This window comes from Symphalangus syndactylus, chromosome 5 (assembly GCF_028878055.3).
Source record: "Symphalangus syndactylus isolate Jambi chromosome 5, NHGRI_mSymSyn1-v2.1_pri, whole genome shotgun sequence".
Classification (NCBI taxonomy): Eukaryota; Metazoa; Chordata; class Mammalia; order Primates; family Hylobatidae; genus Symphalangus; species Symphalangus syndactylus.
The window spans coordinates 15,357,619-15,376,303 of record NC_072427.2 but is presented as its reverse complement, the minus strand read 5'-3'; the positions used below and the strand labels follow the sequence as shown (position 1 = coordinate 15,376,303).

The 18,685-nt window shown below is 45.4% G+C and overlaps 1 protein-coding gene across 15 annotated transcripts in view; it reads left to right on the top strand.

Annotated features, from left to right (window-relative positions):
- Window positions 1–4,847: 4,847 nt before the first annotated feature.
- SV2B (synaptic vesicle glycoprotein 2B) overlaps window positions 4,848–18,685 on the top strand; it is a 188,440-nt gene continuing 174,602 nt past the window's right edge. For 3 of the 15 annotated variants that reach the window (XM_063640104.1, XM_063640103.1, XM_055277142.2), the window contains exon 1: window positions 4,992–5,599. The gene's annotated coding sequence lies outside the window, so the exon portion shown is untranslated. Of the gene's footprint in view, window positions 4,923–4,991; window positions 7,555–18,685 lie in introns of those variants that run through there. The other 12 variants (XM_063640101.1, XM_063640099.1, XM_063640097.1 and 9 more) reach the window with 8 other exon arrangements.

The following is an 18,685-nucleotide window of genomic DNA, read 5'->3' as shown; positions in this document are numbered from 1 at the left end:
AACAAAATATTATCACATCAAATGCAATGATAATCAAAATATTACACCATGACCAAATGGGGTTTATTTGAGAAATGTAAGGTTGGTTTAACATTCAGAAGTCAATCAAGGTAATTCACTATATTAATCAAACGAAAGAAAAAAAACATATGGTCATCTGAGTAGATGCAAAAAAATGACAAAATTTAACACCCATTTATTATATATTTCTTAGCAATCTAACAGAAGAGGGAAGCTTTTAAAGATTAGAAATATCTCCCCAAAATATACCACTTCAGCATAAGGCTTATTTTGAGCTAAAGACAATTGGGGAAAAGCAGATACAAGAAAACTCTCTGTACTTTCCCTATTTTCCTAAAAGCAGGGCATACATATACATGAAAGTCCTCCCCTCTCAACCAAGAATGCCAAAAGTAAATCACCAGATAGAAATGACTTTAGACCCTTATCAGCCTGGAGACAGCAGCAGAACATCTACATAACACACTTAACTAGCATTTATCTACCATTAGTTTCCTGTATATTTGCCTTCCTACAATTTCCTAAATGGTAGGAGACTCAAAGTCCTTTTCTTTTGTCTTGTCACTTCTCTAAAAATTTATTATTCTTTGTTGAAGATGTTGTATAAGGTGGAGTTTGAAGCTATCTCTGTGAGAATTACTTATTTTCTGGGTATCCTCCAGGTCATACGTAAGATATACATGTTAATAAACTTGTTTGGTTTTCTCTTGTTAATCTGTATTTTGTTTCAGAAATCCCAGCCAAACATTTTAGAAGGGTAGAAGGGAACTTATTTTTCCTCCCCTATACACTCATGGTTAGCATCATGCTTATTAGTAAGAGTGCTTTCCCTCTGAAGTTATGACTAAGACATGCTGTTCATTATTACTACGTTTACAATTAACATCATGCATAACAGTATGAAGATGCCCCATCCCCCAAATTTGAGAGTAAGACAATGATGTCCAGTGTCATCACTTTTATGAAAGGTCCTAGCTAGAGCAATAAGGCATGAAAAAGTTTATGTAGAAGATGTAAACATTGGAAAAGAAAAAGCAAAATTGTCTTTAATCTCATATATTCTGTACCTTAAAAATATCAAAGAATATACAAGCTTTTTTTGTTTTGTTTTGTTTTTGTTTTTTTGAGATGGTGTCTTCCTCTGTTGCCAGGCTGGAGTGTCATGGTGTGATCTCAGCTCGCTGCAACCTCCACCTCCTGGGTTCAAGTGATTCTCCTGCCTCAGCCTCCTGAGTAGCTGGGACTACAGGCATGTGCCTCCACACTCAGCTAATTTTTGTATTTTTAGTAGAGATGGGGTTTCACCATGTTGGCCAGGATGGTCTCAATCTCTTGACCTCGTGGTCTGCCCGCCTCGGCCTCCCCAAAGTGCTGGGATTACAGGCGTGAGCCACCACGCCTGGCCTATACAAGCTATAAAAATTAATAAGTGAATTTAGCAATTAAAAGGATATAAAATATAAGAACAATATATTGAAATAAGTTTTATTTTGATACTGATATAAGGTAATCTAAAATTAATTATATTTTTCTATACTAGCAATAAGATTAAAAATGAAGTTATAGTACTATTTATAATAGAATGAAAACATCAAAGATTTAAGCATGATACAACAAAACATAGGCAAGATCTATTCACTGAAATCTATAAAGTATTTCTGAGTGACATTAAAGAAGACAAAATAAGTAGAGATATATAAAATGTAAAATTATTGGAGGACAGTATTGTTAAGGTGTTCATTCTCACCAAATTTATCTGTAGATATAAAGCAATGCCAATCAAAATCCCACCAGGGATTGTGTGCATAATTTGACAAGTTGATTCTAAAATTCTTGTGGAAAACTTAAGGACCTGAAAGAACCAAGACAATTTGGAAGAAGAAAAAACGTGGGCAAACATGATGAGATTTCTAGACTTATAATAAAGGTAACTAACACAGTGTAGTGTTGGTGTAAGGATAGGCACACAGACCAGTGCAACAGAATGAAGAGTCTAGAAATAGATGGACATATAGATGGTCACTTGACTTATAACAAAGACGCTATTGCAAGCTAATTCATAAAGAATGGTCTTTTCCACAGTGGTTTTGGAGCAACTGCTATCTTGAAATAAAAGTAAAATTTCAGCCTACCTTATCCCATGCACAAATAGAAAATAAACTAAAATGTAAAGGGTAAAACAAAGGCTTGTAGAAGGAAAGAAACGTCAGACAATAGATGCCCAACCCTGAGACAAAGAAAGGTTTGTTAAACAAAACACACAAAAGCATTTGTTTTTTAATCACAAAAGAAAAAATTAATGTTGTGTGTCATTAAAATTAAGAGAATAAAAATATAAGCCCCAAACGCGGAGAAGATATTAAAATTACTATATCCAACCAAGGATTTATACCTAAAACAGAGAGAGTGCCTACAAATCAATCAGAAAAAGACAAAAAACCCAATAAATTGGTCAAAAGACTTGAAGCTTTACAAAAGAATATCCAAATGGCCAATAAGCATAAGAAATTGCTCCACGTTAGTAATCATCAAGAAATACACATTAAAACTAAATCAAAGTTTTAACTTCAATGTAATTTACACTACACACAAGAATGGCTAAAATTAAAAGCACTGATAATGCCAAGACATGGCAAAGAAATAGAACATCTGGAATTCTCAAATATTGCAGATGGGACTAGGACTGTAAATTGGCACAACCACTTTGGAAAAGTGTTTGGTAGTACTGTATCTACTAAGGCAAAGTACTGTATCTACTAAGGCAAAGTACTGTATCTACTAAGGCAAAGTACTGTATCTATTTACTAAGGCAAAAACAGGCATTTACCCTGTGACCCAGCAACTCTATTACTAGTTACATATTCAAAAGAAAAGAGTACATATGTCTATCAAATGTTCATAACAGGCTGTGTGCCAAGGCTAACACCTGTAATCCCAGCATTTTGGAAAGCTGAGGTGGGTGGATCATCTGAGGTCAGGAGTTTGACACCAGCCTGGCCAACATTTCAGAACCCCGTCTCTACTAAAAATACAAAAATTATCCGGACTTGGTGGCGCGTGCCTGTAATCCCAGCTACTTGGGAGGCTGAGGCAGGAGAATTGTTTGAACCTGGGAGGTGGAGGTTGCAGTGAGCTGTGATCATGCCACTACACTCCAGCCTGGGCGACAGAGCGAGACTTTGTCTCAAAAAAAAAAAAAAAAAAAAACAAGTTCATAGCAGCTTTATTCATCACAGCTAAAATCTGGAAGCAACTCAAATGTCCACTCACAGAAGGGATAAATTGTGTTCTATTCAGGCAATAGAATACCATACAGCAATAAGAAAAAAGTGACCTACTGATACATGTAATGATATGGAAGAATCTCACAGACATGATTTTGAGTAAAAGAAGCCACACCCAAAAGAGTACATACTATATATATACTGTATGACTCCATTCATGTGTAGTTCAAGAGCAGCTGATACTAATTGGTGCTGAAAAGGGTCAGAGTGATGGTTACACCTGGGTAGAGGGTGAGTGGTATTGCCTGGGAAAGAGCTTAAAGAGACCCCTTGATGCCAGGACTGTTTGCTACCTTAATCTGGATGGTGGCTACAGCAATAGATATTAAGCAGACACGATATTCTGGGTCCCTGTCCGTATGAGGCAGACAACAGAGGCGTGCGTTCCTGCAGCTTACATTCTCTTAAGGAAGCCGGATGACAACTTTAGTAAGGCGTTGGGTGCTGTAGTAGAGGAACTAATGGTAGCTCTGGGCATATGGAGCAGGGAGAACTCAGGTATTTCAGGGAAGAGCGAAGACTTCTTTGAGGAAGAGATGGCTCAGCTGAGAATGATAAGGCTTTAGGCAGAGGTAAGAGGAATGGGAGGAAGAGAACATTCCAAGCAGAGGGAATAGTATGTGCAAAGACCTAGAGGTGAGAGAGTGAGGCACGTCCATGGAATTAAAAGTTCCATATGGCCAGAGTACAGGGGAAAAGATGAGGGTGGAGGGGTGAGGCTGTGGGGGTCAGCAAAGGTTTGCTTTCCAGCACTAAATGTGATGTGTTAGGCTGGCGCTGTAACGCGAGCCTGCATCCCAGCTTGGGAGGCTGAGGCAGGCGGATCACTAGGAGTTCCAGACCAGCCTGGACAACAGAGTGAGACTTCTACTCTACAAAACGTTTAACAATTGGCCAGGAGTGGTGGCACATGCCTGTAGTCCCAGCTACTTGAGAGGCTGAGGCAGGAGGATTGCTTGAGCTGGGGAGGCTGAGGCTATGATCCAGCCACTGCACCACAGCTTGGGCGACAGAGCCAGACCCTGTCTCAAAAAAAAAAAAAAAAAAAAAAAAAAAAGGTTTCGGATTTTTCAAGGACACTGGGAAGCCATCACATGGTTTTAGGTAGGAAAGAGTCAAGATCAGATTTACATGTTGAGAAACGACTCAAGGAGCCTGAGAAGTTGATGTCCTTGCGGGTGGTCCAGGTGCGAGTCGGCGGAGGCCCCAGCCAGGGAAGAGGCAGGGAGCTGGGGCGCAGGGCATTGACGGCAGCGAGAGAGTGAGGAGTCCAGCTGAAGACCTCATGATGGAGGATGTGCCCGATGGAGAAAAGGGAAGCCTCTTCCAGAACTCGCCTTCATTTTAGCCCTGTTAGGAAAGGAACGTAGCTTCGGATCCTAGAGGGGGCCAGGCACCTGCAGTGTTGTGCTGTTTGAGTCCGCATCCGAATTTCCAGTGTCCTTTCCTTGCTCCTTACTTCCTCCTAGAAGGAGCCCTATGCTCCTAAAGAGTCTTTTGGTGCTGAGCCTTGGCAGTTTAGTTTGCTGAACTCTCGACAGTGGAGTTAGTGGGTGGTGGTTTGGAAGGAGGGAGACAGAGGTGGAGGGCGGCTTTCCTCCTCCCCGCGCTGGCCAGGTAGGTTCTTTTCAGTTCCTGATGAGGCAAACGAGAACAAAGCAGTCGAACAGCACCCATGATCGACGATACTTTGGGGGCGGCGTGATCAGAGGAATCCCCTTCCCGGGAACTTGCGTCTAGTCCTCTGACGCATCCTAGTTCAGAGTGGGTGGAAGGGCATGTGGAGTCCACAGCGCCCCCTCGCCCTAGGCGGGGTGGAGACAGCGAGACGACGCCCATGATCAGCTGGTTACAAAACTCGAGGAATAAGTTTAATATCTATTGGTCTGCAAATCCGGAGACCTTGCGGCCTCACTGGTCCTCCTTCCCTCTGAGCTATCTCTACACCCAGCCTTCGATTAGAAGGAGATTTAGAAGCAGAGCTGCCCGCAGCGAATACTTTTAATGCCCGGGCCGGGAAGAAAGCGGGTTAGGATCTGATCCCGCTGAATAGAGGAGCCAGGAGCCTCCCGCCCCGGGTGCTCTGTAGTGCGGGGGCGCGCTGCGCGCTGCGCCTGGGCGGCTGGCGGCGGCGGCGGCGGCGTGGGCGCGGTGATGCAGGTGTGACACCCGCCGGCGCCTGCCTCCGCCCGGATCGCCCAGCTCCGCGTTAGCCAGAGCTGCACGCGGGGCTGCCGGGGCGGACGCTGCTCTGCCTGCATCCGGAGGCGGCCGCCAGCGGATTTCCCACCCAGGTAGGGGACGGCGTTGCTCGCTGCGGTGCAACCGACCCAGCCGGGGCGCGGACCCCGCGTGCGCCAGGGCTCCCAGACTCGCCTGCCTGGGCTGAAATATACACGCTCGCACAGCTGAGTGCTGTTCATAGTAAATGGCACAAAAGACCGGAGAGTCTTGGGAAGCCGGCGCAGAAAAGCAAGGACTTGCCCGCTGCCTGGAGCTGTGCGCTTCTTTGAAAGCGGTCTCCCCAAGGGCTGTTTTAAAACCCTGTTTGAACTATTAGCGCCATAAGTAGTTTTGCAACTTATAAATGTCAGGCTGCTGGCATTTATAGCTCCGTTTCCATAAGCTTCCTAGCAGCTGCTTTTAGTTTCAGTTACATTCTAGTAGATGGATTTTGTTATTGTTGTTGGTTTGTTCTTAAAGAACAGAATTCAAACGTGCTTACACCTGGTGACTCTTGGGGTTTGTGAGTGTGTATTTCTGTATGTGCAGGGCGCCCTCCGTAGGCGTGGGAGCCGTTTCTTAGGGACACAGAAGGATTTGTTTATGGACGGGTTTTAGCGCAAGGGAAGGAAAATGACTTGTTTTGCAGGGATGGGCTAGCCAATGCGTTTAGCCAGGGAGGAGCAAGGCACCGCTGTGTCTTCGGCAGACGGGCGGTAGAAATCTCTGCTGTCCAGGGTTCAGCAGGGCTGATGAAATACAATCCTTTATCTGGAAATTACAGATGCAAATTACTCCGTTTAAGGGTAACTTAACGTTGGTGTCTTGGGCTCTGATAAGAGCAGCCCCAGTGGGGTGGGGTGGGACGCTGGGGGATGCTTGCTGGCTTTCTAGCCCTTGGGGAGGTGAATGTGGGTGGCTTTGGGGCTCAGAGAGTGGCAGGTGAGGGGTGAGGAGGGTGCATGAGGGAGGACTGGGCACTGTAGTGGGCTCAGCGGTGGTTCTGGTCTATGCTGGTCTCCTCTGTGTTTCCGCTTCCTGCCCTTTCCAGAAGAGGTGACTTGTTCTGCTTGTTCCAGTTGGTGCAGTAGGTACAGGCTCGTTCTGCTTCTTTCTTGAGTCAGCAAATACTTACTGAGCACTTAGTATTTGTCAGAGATGGGATTAGTCCTTGGGGATGCAGAGATGATGATAACAATGTCCTGGCTCCCTGAGGTTCACACCTGGTAGGGGGAGAAGCACTCGTAATCAGGAGGTGGGTAAGTTCATGATGGTGTTGGAAAAGAGCAGTGAGAGCAGAGAGGAGGAGGAAATTGATAGTGGCAGTGATTAGTATAAAAATGAAGCCCTCATGGATTAGGCATGACATGGATTTCAGCAGGGACTGGGTCGCTGTCTTGGTTCTTCGGTCTGGGAGTGACCCACATGACTCTCCCACACCATTGCCATCACTGCCACTGGGTGGGCAGAGCTTTACAAGTCTCGGCTGGGCTGGTGTTTGCAGTACGTGACTAGACCCCAGTAGGCACAGGGTGACACCCAGAGAGGAGCACACGCAATACAAGTCAGACTTTTAATTTTTTCCTTTTTTAATGAATGGTTTTCCTGAATTCCAGGACTATGAAGGTTTTGAAGCAGCACTTCACAAAGGCCGGGGCTCTAGAAAATTCTGAGGGAGTTTCAGAGCAGATGAACTTCTGTCTGGTTCTCCCTGGGTCCCCGACCTATCTGTTCTTGTCCCAGCCCAGTTCGAAAGGAAAACTCCCTTCATTTTCCCTAAATGGGTGGAATAAGGGAAAACTAAAGCTGTTACTACCAGTCTTTTCTGGGAGATGAAAATCCAATCTCAAGGATGTTTCTTCCTGGACCAAAGCTGTGATGGGTGAAGAAAAATGATAGAATGGAAAGCTCTTGTGTTATGTATTTGCCAGAGATGTGTGTTACATGCGCCTACATCATCATTAAGGTATTTGAAAAGCAGCGTGTGCTACAAGAAGCATGAGCGTGGATGCTCAGACAGACCTAGGTGAGTGTCTTGGGCAAGTTACTTAGCCCCTCTTTGAGCATTAGTTTCCTGATCTGTAAAATGGAGACAGTAATAGGATTCTTATAATAATTAAAGAAAAGGTGCTTTAAAATATTTACCCATTGTTACCCGATCATCATATGTAACTTGCCTGGCACAAAGTAGGTGCTCAAGAAATGGCAGTTCATTCATTAAGTTCCTACTATGTGTCAGCCATTGCTCTATGTGTGGAGAATACAGCCAAAACAACCAAAAAAGCCCTCTCTCAAGGAGCTTAAATTAATGAGAGAGTGTGTGTATGTGTGTGTGTGTAAGATGATGGACGAATAAGTATAGAGTGTATCAGCTGATGAGACACTGTAATGGAGAAAAATAAAGCTGGCTGAGAGTACTGGGGAGTGCTGCCAGAGGGCAGGGTGGGGCTTGTTATTTATTTTTATACAGCTTGGCCAGGGAAGGCTTTTTGGTAAACGACATTTGACCAGACATCTGGGAAAGTGAGGGAGGAAGCAAGGGATTCTGGTAAATGACATTTTACCAGACATCTGGGGAAGTGAGGGAGGAAGCCAGGGGTTGCAGGCAGCACCTGCAAAACCCTGAGATAGGAGAGAGATGTGTTCCCAAGAGACCCAGAAAGGAGGCCACGGAAGCTGCTGTTGAGTCAGACACCAGGACAGCAGTAGGACCTGAGGTCATAGGGGCAACACTGCAGGTCTTTGAGATATTGCCTCTTAGGATTCCTATTTGTCACTATGATGTATATGCCGAGTTATTGTTTAAGGAACTGGATGAAATCCTAAACTGTGTGTTTAGAAGAAGGTTGGTTGGTAGACATAAGTACCTGTGGTCATTCAGAGCGTACACGAATGCAGCAAGCAGAAAGCACAGGTCTTTGCAAGGCAACGGGAAGCACAGGAATTAAGGAAACTGTGGAACGTAACATTCAGATTTCTCCCATCTGGATGGAGGACTGTGTTTGTGCTTCTTTTGAATCTTAGTATTATGATTTTTTGTTTCCTTTCCCCCACACTAAAAGAAAAGGTCATCTTTAGCAAACAGGCCAGCAGTCCTTGCTAGATATTCTTTTTTCTTTGAGAATGAGAAGAGTTTCTATGATCATGGAAAAGTGTCGGGATCATCTGGAAATATGCTGACCTTCAGTGTACCATGGAATGCATTTACATAATACGATATGGCAAATTTATTTAAAGCCTCTATCTTATAGTCTTAACATAAAGATCAGTTTGCTGCTCTGCCCTTTGGAAACTTTATTCCTCTAGAGAAAACATGGTTTGGGGATTTGAGAGCCTCATCACTCAGCTGTCCTTGGTGCAGAAGGGCTACTGCAGTGTGTTCCATGGCCAGAAATGGGGCTGGATGCCTGAGAACCTAGCCAAAGTTTCTGTGAAATAGAATGAGGTGAGGCTGGGTCAAGGTCAGAGAGTCTGGGTGGGTGTCCCCAAGTCCACCTCAGAAGGCAACATTTACTTCTGTGAATTTCCCCCATCCAATATCCGGCTTTTAGTATTGCTGCCTCAGAAACCTGATCTGTCTTTCCGGGCCACGTCACAGTGAGCTTGTTCACCTGCATGCCAGCTTATTGATTTGCAATGGTTGAGACACTGTGTGGCTTGGCTAGTGGGTCTTCTTCCTGCGGACCCCTGTCATAACAGCCAAATCACAAGGAGAAGGTGTCCTGAAGCACATTATTCAGAGCAAAGCAGCTTAGATGCCTACCCTAGGGACTGATTACATGCTTTAGGGCCAATCTTGCCAAAGGGACTACAGACCAAACCACCCCTAAACTTAGTGGCTTAAAACAACAGTCATTTGTTATTTTCTCACATGTCTCTTGGTTGACTGGGTAGTTCTGCAGATCAGAGTTGTGCTTGCTTGATTTCAGCTGTGCTTGCTCATGTGATTTTTTGGTCTGCTGATGGGGAGTCTGAGGGCTGGCTGCTTTAGGATGGCCTCAGCTGGATGACTTGGCTCTGCTCCATGTGGTCACTCATCCTCCAGCAGGCTAGCTCGGTATGTTCACATGGTAGTGGCAGGAGGCCAAGAGAAAGTGAAAGCTTGTATGGCCTCTTGAGGCCTAAGCTTATAACTGGCACTCCATCACTTTATCTTTGTCTAATGACAAAATTAAGACACAAGATAGCCCAGAGTGGAAAGTTAGGAAAATAGACTCCACTTCTTGATAGGAGGAGCCACATAGTCACATTGCAAAATGTATAGATACAGGGAGGGAAAGAATTGAGACATTTTTGCAATCAATCAATCAGTCTACCATAGGGACCTGAATGTTTATTTATTTATTTTTGAGATGGAGTTTCACTCTTGTTGCCCAGGCTGGAGTGCAGTGGTGCGATCTCAGCTCGCTGCAACCTCAGCCTCCCAGGTTCAAGTGATTCTTCTGCCTCAGCCTCCTGAGTAGCTGGGACTACAGGCGTGCACCACCATGCCTGGCTAATTTTGTATTTTTAGTAGAGATGGGGTTTCTCCATGTTGGTCAGGCTGGTCTCAAATTCCTGACCTCAGGTGATCTGCCCACCTCGGCCTCCCAAAGTGCTGGGATTACAGGTGTGAGCCACCACACCTGACTGGGACCTGAACATTTAAAGTGCTCTTGGCTAGGTTTCATTTTCTTCTGGACTCTGCTTGAATGGGCAGAGCCTGTACTTGCTCTTGTGACTGTCTCTTTTTCTGTGTTTCTGTGGTTGACCATCTAGAGATGTATGTATCTTTAGATAAATCATTCATTCACTAAATAAATATTTATTGAGTGGTCTCTATGTGCCAGGCATGCTATAGGAAGCAGACCCATCTCATGAAGCATTCATTCTAGTTGAGGGAGACAAATAATATGTAAGTAAATAATATATGTTTTATATCAGGTGATTAAGGAATGTTGAGCAGGGAAAGGAAGATGGGGGGGTGCCTTGTTGCGTTGGAGTGGGAGGGTAGGGTAAAGTGAAGAGTGGGTATTTTATATAAGGTGGTAGGGTGACATGAAGGAATTGAAGGAGTGAGCCAGACAGTTATCTGGGGAAAGACATTTCCAGGTAGGGAGAACAAGTGCAAAGGCCCCGAGGAAACAGATAACTGGCATGTTCCAGGAACAGCAAGGTGGCTTATGTAGAAGGAACTGAATGAGACAGGGTGAGCGTGGGAGAAGAGATCAGAGAAGTAGCAGGGAGCCAGCTAATACAAGGTCCTGTAGGGCCTTGTGTAGACTTTAGCTTTTACTGTGAGAAAGATGGGACACCACTGGAGAATTTTGAGCACAGGGTACTATTAGCTGATTTATGTTTTCCAAGGATCCCTTGAGCTTTAGAGCTTAGTATAGACTCTCAGAGGACAAGGGTGGAAACAGGGAGATTAGTCAGGATGGTACTGCCATGACCCAGGTGAGAGAGGGTGGTGGTTTGGACCAGGCTGGATAGTACTTAAAATGGTGAGAAGTTGTAATCCCAGCACTTTGGGAGGCCAAAGTGGGTGCATCACTTGAGCTCAGGCATTTGAGACCAGCCTGGGCAACATGGCAAAACCCCAACTCTACAAAAAATAAAAAAATTAGCCAGGTGTGGTGGCACATGCCTGTAGTCCTAGCTACTCGGGAGTCTGAGGTGGGAGGATCACCTGAGCCTGGGGAGGTCGAGGCTGCAGTGAGTCATGATAATGCCATTGTACTCCAGCCTGGACAGTGGATTGAGATCATGTCAAAAATAAATAAAAACAAAAAAAGATGGTGAGAAGTTGATAAATTCATAAAGTAGGCAGGATGTGTGGATGAGTTAGATACTTAGGGTATGAGAAAAAGATGACTTAATGAATTTTGACCTAAGCAGCTGGATGGAGTAGCACTTTAGTGAGGTGGAGAGGAAACAGTGATGGGGTTTAATTGGATATCCAATGGGAGATGTTAAGTAATTCATTTCATATGAGAGTCTAGAGTTCAGGGAAGAGTTTCAGGAAGGAGACATAGGTTTGAGTATCATTAGCATGTTATTTATTTTTCCATGAGCCAGGTCACTGCTATATCACTAGTGCCCAGAGTATTGTCTGGCACATTGTATATACTCAGTGGATATGTACTGAATGAGTGAATGGAACCACTTAATTACTAGAGTTGACTGCAAATCTTTGCTTTGGTGGATCTTGAAGTGTAACTCCTTGAAGTTATTGCCTTTCTTTACAAGGTCTCATGGGAGCCTTATTGTGGATCTCATGCACTAAAAAGAGGCTTTAAATGTGAAGGCTCCAATTGCTTATATCATACAGAAAGCAACGTGTGGTGACAAGAAAGAGGAACAAGTAGAAACCAAAAAATAGCTCATATTTTCAAAAAATGAGAAAAGATCCTTTAGAGGGAGGTGGCTGAAATTCAGGGGTGTGATGTTCTTGGGTTATTATTGTACTGCTCTTAATTTAAGATGAGGCAGAAGCAAGGAAGAATCTTGAAAGGGGAGAATTTTATTTAAATCAATTTATGCCAAGTGTCACCAGCTTGCTTGAGAAACCCCACATCTACAGTAGCTTGCATAATGTGTTCCTGTTTATAAAAGGAAGAAATAGGGAATAGCCTTCATAGGAAAAGGGAAGGGCTGGAATGACTTCAGCCTCAGGCTGTGGGTGCTGTCCATTTTCTCCTCGTGGTGTGGCTGATTCTATATAAGTTTTGTTTGCAATGATGTTGGTGAAGGGAGTGAAACAAGAAAAAGCAGGTACTGCTATTGAAAGTGGTTGTGTGTGTGTGTGTGTGTGTGTGTGTGTGTGTGAGAGAGAGAGAGAGAGAGAAAGAGAGAGAGAGAGACAGAGATGGAGAATGTGCCAGTGGCAGAGAAAAAGAACCAAATCCCAGAAGGAAATGTGAGAAAGAGACCCAAGCTGCCCTTCATTTTTACATGTAGGTACTAGGCCTGACCACATGGGGCATAGGATGCAGCCGTGGGCTTTAGCATCAGACAGAACTGGGTTTGCACTCAGACTTTATTACTTTGTTTGTTTGTTTGTTTATTTATTTATTTATTTATTTATTTATTTGAGATGGAGTATCATTCTATCACCAGGCTGGAGTGTAGTGGCACAATCTCAACTCACTGCAACCTCTGCCTCCCGGGTTCAAGCGATTCTCCTGCCTCAGCCTCCTGAGTAGCTGGGACTACAGGCGCGTGCCACCATGCCCTGCTAATTTTTGTATTTTTAGTAGAGATGGGGTTTTACCATGTTGGCCAGGATGGTCTCGATCTCTTGACCTTGTGATCTTCCCACCTCGGCCTCCCAAAGTGCTGGGATTACAGGCGTGAGCCACCGTGCCCGCTAGCTTTCTATTTTTTTTTGAGGCAGGGTCTCACTCTGTCAACCAGGCTGGAGTGCAGTGGCGTGAACTCAGCTCATTGCAGCCTTGACCTCCTGGGCTCAAGCAATCTTTCCATCTCAGCCTCCAAAGTAGCTGGGAATACAGGCATGCACCACCATGCCCGGCTAATTTTTAAATTTTTTTTGTAGAGACGGGATCTTGCTATGCTGCCCAGGCTGGTCTTGAACTCCTGGGCTCAAGTGATTCTTCCACCTTAGCCCCCAAAGTGGTGGGATTATGGGCGTGAGTCACCATGCCCAGCCCAAGCTTCCTTACTTTCTAGCTGTGTAAACTTGAGCACATTATTTAATTTCCCTGAGCCTTGGTTTCCTCAGTTGTAAGGTGATGATGGTGGTGTAGTGTGGTGGTGGTGGTGGTGGTGATGACGATGATAGTAATAATACCCAAGTGTTCTGCAGTCCCCTTCATGCTCCTGGACTTGGAACTATGTTGGTGTAAATATTGATTAAAGGATTACCATACCAGCAAGGGACTTAAAGATTTTATGTGAAGGGAGAGTTGAGAATTTGATGTTCACAGTGCCATTTAGAAGATTATTTGCACGGGGCCCATAATGTTCAAAATTAGACAAAGGGACAATAATAAAATGTCTAGCCTTATGGGCTAGACATTTCAAGGTGCCTCAGAGGAAAACTAACCTCCCTTCTCTGCAATAAGCCAGTCTCCTTAGTTCAGTTCTGCAATGTCGCGTAGTTTGTTGGAATTCCATGATGAAAATTGTGGAGTCATGTGTAGTATATAGATGCAGAAGGTTTCCTATCTGATGCCTTTGTGGCTCCCACAGAATGCACTGCATGGTGTTCTTCTGGAAAAGTCTGTGGTTCTTCCTGTTCCAGGCACATAGCAGGCATACAATACGTATTTATTAGATACATGGTGAATAAATGCTGCTGTGGTTTCTCTGTTGGCTGGTTGCTCCTCCCAGCCTGGGCAGGAGATCAGCAGGTAAGTGACAGTGATGAGCTAAGTCTTTGGCAGGTACTCAGCAGCTAATGTTACCCTCTCTCCACCACCCTCATGCCTTGGCTACCGTTCTGACATCCTCTAGATCAAGAATCATATACTCAGCTTTCCCTTTAAGCCCCCAGTTACATCCTCAGCAAAGCCAAAGCTCCCTTGCTGTCCTGACCTTTGATTACAGGTAACGCAACAGTGTCTCCTGACTTAGCAACAAAGACTCACACCATGGGTTCCCTGCTTCAGCTCCCACACAGAAGCCTGTGGTCCCATTAAGTCTTCCTGTTTTCTATACACACTTCTGCTCCACCCACCTCCTGTTCCCTTCAGTTGTTAGAGCTTGATTCTGTATGGTTTGGCAGGGGAGAGAGTAGCATTAATTTTCTTTTCACAAAAGGCAATTGAAAATTCTCCCCTAACGGATGACTGTCTAGCTCCTCAGAACTGAACTTCTTCAGGAGGCAGATAGGCCACATCCTTCCTCCTGTGCCCATTTTACAGATGAGATATCTGAGGCTCAGGGAAAATAAATTACAGACAAAAGTACCCTTGGAAAAGTGGATGCACAATCTCATTTGTTTCCTGCCAGCTCTGCATAGATGCAAGAGAAGGTAATTTTTCCAGACCACTGGGGCCTTCTTGAATCACGGATGTCTGCACCCAGAAGTTGATTGTTGAATCACAGGTGTCTGGATTTGGAAGTTGACTGTTCAAACTGGGAGCTTGGTGCTATTAAGTACTTCTTATGTCAACCCCAGGTGATATGTGTGTGGGCAGGCGCTCTAGGCTCCCAAAACTCATCTAGGTTTGATAGATGTGATTTACAATCCTGTTTTCATGATCATTTCATGAGAGAAACCTGCAAATGAACACTGCTAAGGAGATGGAACAGAACACTTAATGGTTCTGTTAATGGATAAATGAGCTGTCCATCATTACTCCTGAGTGAGCATGATTCGTTTTAATGAATATTTCACGGGCATGTTCCTTTTCAGGTCCAGAATACACTCAAGGCAATGAAGACCTTAATTGAACTGTAGGTTCTTACAGTTTCAGAGCTTGAAGGGAACCTAGAAAGCAGGGAATCCAAACTTTTATTCAAGGAAGGAAATAATTAAAAAAATTTCTTTTTGATACATGTTCTTGCTCTGTTGCCCAGGCGGGAGTGTAGTGGCACAATCTTGGCTCACTGCAACCTCTGCCTCCTGGGCCCAAGCAATCCTCTCACCTCAGCCTCTCAAGTAGCTGGAACTGTAGGCGTGTCCCACCATATCTGGCTATTTTTTAATTTTTTGTAGAGATGAGTTCTCACTATACTGCCCAGGCTGGATTTCCCAAGCAATCCTCCAGGCTTGGCCTCCCAAAGTGCTGGGATTACAGGCATGAACCACTGCATCCACCTCAGAAATAGCTTATTTGGATGGAAAAAAGAGCTGTCTGTCATTACTCACATTACAAATCATGCTCACTCAGGAGTAATGATGGATAGCTCATTTATCCATTAACGTGTTCTGTTCCTTCTTTTTTTTTTTTTTGGGACGGAGTCTCGCTCTGTCGCCCAGGCTGGAATGCAGTGGCGCAATCTCGGCTCACTGCAAGCTCCGCCTCCCGGGTTCACGCCATTCTCCTGCCTCAGCCTCTCCGAGTAGCTGGGACTACAGGCGCCCGCCACCACGCCTGGCTAATTTTTTGTATTTTTTAGTAGAGACGGGGTTTCACCGTGGTCTCGATCTCCTGACCTCGTGATCCGCCCGCCTCGGCCTCCCAAAGTGCTGGGATTACAAGCGTGAGCCACCGCGCCTGGCCTGTTCCTTCTTCTTAACAGTGTTCATTTGCAGGTTTCTCTCATGAAATGACCATGAAAACAGAATTGTAATTTATAAGAAAAGAGGTTTAATTGGCTCACGGATTCATACAGTAAGTTAATGATGGAGAGAGGATCAAAGCTCAGGTCGGGGTTGTAGCAATGTTAAGTTCGTATGAGAGGCCAAGAGAGAACAGGAAAACGGGGCGTGGGTCCCCTACATTGTCATGCTTAGAAACCCTCTGAAATGGCACAACTAGTTCTCCCAAGCAGGTGACAGCCTGGTTAGGCCCCTCAACAGCTTCCTCTGATTGCTCAATCTTCTGCGATTTTCCCTGCCCAGCTCCCAGAGCCCAGGCCCAGTGAGGGTGAGGGTGGCTCCTGTGTTGCCTGCCATCCCTGCTCTGTCGCACTCAGAATCTGACCGTGGCCTCTCGCCTGATCTGGGGTGTGGCAGATGGCGCCGAGGAACGGAGCCCAGCTGGCACGTGGGAGGCTCTGCGGGAGAGGAAGAGGCACTGTGGGGTGGCCTGCCCCAGGCAAAGTGCTGGGCCTGGGAGATGGGGCTGGAGAGGTCATGGGAATGTCAGGAGCCTCTGTCCTTGGCCCTGGAGGGCTCAAGGAATTTAGTTCCACCCCTAGCACCATGACAAGTGACGAACACATCCCACACATGCCAGTGTAACGGTCTGTGAATTAAATGCAGCCACTTTAATTTTTGTTTTTTAAAGCAAAGCATAAACATGAAGCTTTAAGGAAAGGAAAGCTATAGGGTAGCAATGTAAAGGCAGTAGCTTGAAACTTAAAGCAAAGAAGAGAAACTCAAATGGGGCAATGGAGAAGTAGATGAGGAAGGGTATATGAAAACAGGGTGGGGTGCTGAGCCAACTTCTCCTATTTCCCATGATGGATAAGGCTTTTTTTTTTTTTTTTTTGGTGGCACTGCCCACGTCTGTGGCAGAAAATCTGTGCTGGGCTCCCACCCTCATATCACAGGAGTGGTGGCCGCCTGCTTCTTCAGTGGCCCGGCATGCAGCATCTTGGGGCACTACAGAGGGCTGTCAGAGGCCAGGCTAGTCCTATCAGGTTTCTCAGTTTCACCTGTGTCACTCCCAAGTTTATGTCTTGTTACTTTCAGCCCATTTCCTCTAGACAAGCAAGGCCCCTGCTGGCTGGCTTGGCCTTCTAATCAGTTCCTGGATTCTTAAGCAAACTCTTACCTTCTTGTGGTTCTTTGAGATGGTGCAGGGCAAAGAGCCCCAGAGCCTGTCTGCTTAGGGCTCTGCAGTAGGGGAGCTCATTAATTAATACTTAGAATACAAGGTGGGGAGATACACGCTGAGATAATTGGGGAGTGTGAGGCTGGAAGCCGTTGCTATTGCTGTATGAGGAAAGAAGACGGGGGTCAGGCAAAGCTATTGGACAGGGGAGGGGATATTGTCTGATGAGCCTTGAAGTTTGGGCTGTTGTGGGGAGGATAGGGAATGGTTTCAGGAGAAGCATATAGACCTGCAAATGCATGGTTGATTTTGGAACGATAGGGGGTTTGGTGTATTAGTCTATTCTTTCATTGCTATAAAGAAATACCTGAGATTGGGTAATTTATAAGAAAAGAGTTTTAATTGGCTCATGGTTCTGCAGGCTGTACAGGAAGCATGGTGGCATCTGGAGAAGCCTCAGGAAGCTTTCAATTATGGAAGAAGGCAAAGAGACCGCAGGCATGTCACGTAGCAGAAGCAGGAGCAAGAGAGAGAGAGGGGAGGTGCCACACACTTTTAAGTGATTAGATCTCATGAGAACTCACTCACTATTGCCAGGACAGCACCAAGGGGATGGTGCCAAACCATTCATGAGCAATCTAACCCCGTGATCCTATCACCTTCCACCAGGCCCCACCTCCAACACTGAGGATTGCATTTCAACATGAGATTTGGGCGGGGACACACATCGGAACTATGTCATCTGCTGTGGCCAAAACACGGGGTCTGAGGTGGTATTGGCTGGGAGTGGGGTGAGGGTTGGGTTGGGTGGGGATAGGGAGAAGGGGGATGGGGAGAAGTTTGGTGAGAAGTAGCAGGACGCCCACTAGAATCTCTTGTGGGTTTAAATGTTGTCACCAGATGTGCCAAGGAAGAAGAAGCTCGAGAACCGTGGTGATCCAGAGGAGCTGGTTGTCTTGGCTCCTGAAACACTCCTGCAAATGGTGAGGTCGCCGCTGTCCTGTGCTTCAGCCATGATGTGTGGCCGGGTGTGAATTAAGCGGATCACAAGTTTGGTTTGATCTTGGTCACAGATCTCCATCCAAATAGAGAAGCAGCCTTGGAAACTGTGATTGATGTCTTGGAGATGCTCTGAGGCACAGAAAGATCCCAGAGAGCATGGAAAGCATTTAAGGAAGAAAAAGCTTTTAGGTTGTCGTTACCCAAAACAAATGGAGTGGAAAGTTCTGTTTGAAAAAGATGAGAGAGCAGCAAGGGAATCAGGGAAGCAGGATTTGCCTGTACTTCTTGGGTAGTTACCTGGATTACATAGTTCTACCCATAACTCCTCAAAGACTCACTGATTAGGGGATTTTCCCGCTTTCTCTTTTTCCTCATCATTTTGGATACATTAAAGACATATTATAGACCATCTAGGAAATAGGGCAAAGAAAAGGAAAACCTACTTATAATCTCCACCATTTGTGTAGCATTTTGAATTCTATTCTTTCTCTTTTAGAGACAGGGTCTTGCTCTGCCACCCAGGCTGGATTGCAGTGGTGCTGTCATGGCTCACTGCAGCCTCAAACTCCTGGGCTCAAGAGATCCTCCCACCCCGGCCTCCTGAGTAGCTGGGATGAAAAGGCAAACACCACCATTCCTGGCTAATTTTTATTAAATTAATTTTTTTTTGTTTTTTGGAGAGATGGGGTCTCCCTATTTTGCCCAGACTAGTCTTGAATTCCTGGCCTGAAGTGGTCCTCTCACCTTGGCCTCTCCTAAAGCAGT